Source organism: Lactuca serriola, chromosome 1 (genome assembly GCF_051521515.1).
Source record: "Lactuca serriola cultivar US96UC23 chromosome 1, Lser_US96UC23_V15, whole genome shotgun sequence".
Lineage (NCBI taxonomy): Eukaryota > Viridiplantae > Streptophyta > Magnoliopsida > Asterales > Asteraceae > Lactuca > Lactuca serriola.
Window position 1 is genome coordinate 148018882 of NC_136408.1, and position 3907 is coordinate 148022788.

Genomic DNA, 3907 nt, shown 5'->3' on the forward strand with positions numbered 1-3907 from the left:
AAAAAGTTTAAGGAACTTTTGAGAGAGATTTGGGAGAGATTTCACATTCTTGGAGAGATTTGTCATACAAGGAGAGATTTGGGAGAGATTTCACATTCTTGGAGAGATTTCTCATACAAAGAGAGTTTTGGGAGAGATTTCACATACTTAGAGAGATTTGGGAGAGATTTCACATTCTTGGTGAGATTTCTCATACAAAGAGAGTTTTGGGAGAGATTTCACATACTTAGATAGATTTGGGAGAGGTTTCACATTCTTGGAGATATTTCTCATATAAAGAGATTTTTGGGAGAGATTTCACATAACTAGAGAGATTTAGGAGAGGTTTGACATACGTGGAGAGATTTGGGAGAGATTCTAAATAGAGAGAGGTAGAGTGAAAACAATTGAGAGAGGTTTCGTGTCACACCCCCAAACCTGAACGGTGGAAACGTTCGGGGGCGGATGACTTCATGTGGTAGCGTAACAAATGAATACATAGTAAAGAAAGCAATACAACCATCATATATATATAATTGAAAGTTTACATTTGTCAAAAGTTACATGATCAAAACTCAATTACAATATGATGTCAAAATACGAGATTAAACTGGCGCCGCAGCATCTCTTCATCAAAAGCGAAATGAATACCTGAAATTACTGATTTCCTAGGACATACAAGTAATTTTTGAAAGAGTAGATCAGCATTTAAGCTGGTGAATTTCATAAGTATTTAAGTGACAAAGTTTGACTGAAATGAAATGTTTTATCTTTGTTTGTTTGTGTTTAGAAAATCCTATATTTTCTACTAGTATAAAAGTAGCCTTCACTCAAGACCAATGTTTGTTTCCAAAATGTATGTAAATGTAAAATAACCAATGAGTTTGAAAACCTTGTAAATCAATGCATTTTTAATACCCCTTGTGAGTTTTATAACCATACTATTGACTCTGAATGCCTATACACAACGTTCTTCAGGCGTTGGAATGTTATGACGTTTGTCACCCCAAACGGTGGACTGCAGCTAACAGTCAGGGCGCGGGTTTGTCAAGCCCGTATAGATCTATACACAAACACCATGCTCCCCCTCCAAGGGATTCTGGTATATAATACAGGACTTGAAATGTGTACTCGAACGTACATGAAGTTAGTGTCTCACAAATCCGTGGTATAAAAACAGATCTACTTGATAAAATGTTACGTTTGTTCTTGTATACGAAAGTAAACTTCTTGAAATATGCGTTTTCTAGTACATAAGAGTTAGAAATCTGTTCGTAAAACTATACCTATTATAGTTTCCAAAAAGCGTGTCTTGTTTGTTTAGAAATATTGAGAAAAGGAATCACTTGTTTATGAAAGTATAGATTTTTGGTGTATAGTCTAGGATAGACAAGAAAAATCTAAGAACAGTTTAGTTTATACGTGCATTACAACAACATTATATTTTAAAAGGTAAAATGCTATTGTGACATATGTTATATATATATATATATATATATATATATATATATATATATATATATATATATATATATAAGTTCCTTTAAATGTTTATAAATCGCATGTGATTTGAATATATAACAGTATATAAAAGAGTTTCTTTATGTAACACACGATAATACTCGTGTGTTTTACTTGTAATCCCCCCCTTGAAAGCATATAAAAGTATTTAGAATAATTAAAAAGGTTGATTAAGGGGTATGAAACTCACATGAAAGTTTTGGAGATAGCGAGATGGAAAACCGGGCAGAGTTTCGTCTCGGGAAACGGATTTTCCTCGGGATTCTCGGGAATCTCGGGAGCAAAATCGACCTTCGGGACTTGAGCCAAAAAGACCAGAGCTTCGGGTTTGAACGGACACGGAAAACGAGGAAATGTTGAGAGAGAGAGAGAGAAGAGAATTGAACCCTTTCTTTGGAAACCCTCACATCCTATTTATAGTAAGGCTGGTCTGCCTCGGTACGCGGGGCGTACGCCCGTACGCAGCGCGTACGCGTACGTCATGCATGACCGAAGCCTCGACTGCCTCGGTTCGGATGGGACGGGTTGCTGGGTACGCGGGTCGGATGGGACGCCGAGTCGGATGGGACGTCGGGTCGGACGGGTCGGGGCTTCGGACGTGTCGGATGGGTCGGTTTCTTCGGATAGCGCGACGTGGACGATCAGAGGCCAATCCTCTCGGTTACGCGGGGCGTATAGGGGTACGCAGCGCGTACCTCGGCTGAGAATGCTGAGTCCCCTTCGGATAATATCCGAATTTTGGTTTAAATAAATAATTAATTTATTTAATAAACTTCAAAAATTCATATCTTCTTCATACGAACTCCGTTTTCGATGGTCTTTATATCCTCACGTAGGTGAGACTACGCTCTACAACTTTCGTTTAGACTCCGTCGGCAAATTCCGAAATTATTTTATTATTATTTATTAAAAATCCATCGTTTTTAAGGAATTTCTTAGAAAATTCATAACTTCTTTATCTTATGTCGGTTTTTGCCAGACTTTTTACCGTTGTAATACCATTGTCGAGACCTTCGATTCTCGTTTAGGTCATTCCGGCCAAAAGTCGCTCGATTTCCGATTCGAGTTTTTAGCTGTCTGTTGCTAAGCCGAACTTGGAAAAATTATAACTTCGCTATATGAAGTCGGATTTGGGCGTTCTTTTCACGTACGATCATGGTTCAAAGACATTTAATCATAGAGGAAATTAAGTAGAACTTATTTGTACATTTTATTATGAAAGTAACTTTTTATTATTCAGAAGTGGTTACAATACTTGACCCATTTTGGTCGTTACAAAGAGTTGAAATATCGGGTTGTCACATTTCGTGTGTGGCATTTGTGAGTGTCCGGCTTCGCCACGCAATGTCCGTAAACCCTGTTAAGCCTTGTTTAAGGATCTTACACACTCCCGATGAGTATGCAACATTGTTTTATCGGTTTGGCTCGTTACGTACCACAGTTTTAGGTTAAGGAGATCTAGATGTTCGCACTTTTTGATTTATGATCTCCCATTAGAATAGCGAGTTGTATAGTATTTACATAATGTAAAATCTAGTACCCACAGGGCAAAATGAGCCGAACGGTTTGACTTGTTGACTTCGGTTGACTTTGACTTGGCCGGAAATTAACGGTTGTCACATCATCCCCCCGTTAGAGGGAATTTCGTCCCTAAATTTGAATTTAGGAAAGGAGTAGGCATGAATAATTGAGCCAAGAAGTGGGGATACTTCCTAATCGACTGATTCTCACGCTCCCAAGTCACTCCAGGTCGTTGGTTAGTATTCGAGTGAACTTTCACTAATGGGACGCGGCGTTGTTTCATCCACTTGACCTCGGTCCATGGTCACTACGGTTCTTCCAAGAAGGTGAGGCTCTTGTGGAACTCGATCTCATCGAGGGGAATTGCAAGAGTCTCGTCGGATAGATACTTTTGTGAGTTTGGGACGTGTCGGGTAGAATGTACTTTACCAAGCTCGCGGGAGTAGATTGAAGTAGTGAATTACAGGGCTGATTCTGACAAGAATCTCGAAAGGAATAATTATCTGGGGTATTGGCTTTCCATGCTTTCCGAAGCGTACTAAGCCTTCCCAGAGTGAGGCATCCAGAGGAATTTGGTCTCTTATTCTGGAGTTCTAAAGGTTTCTCCCTCTTGCTTCTCTTCCCAGTCAAGGGTTGCCCCCTTTAGGGTCAAAGTTGGGAAGGGGTTCCGTATTTTACGAGAAGTTTCAAAGGAACTAAGACGGTAGGTCAGTGAGACCCAGAATTTTGGCGTATTCCTGCTAACGTCTTTCGTGCTGACTGTTTCTCAATGGTTTTGACCAATTAAAAGGGTCCTTATGAGTTTCCACCTTGATAATGATGTGTCTTCGGAATTGGACTCCTCAATTCCAAAACTCGTATCTAGAGAACTTTGGGTAATGCTTCT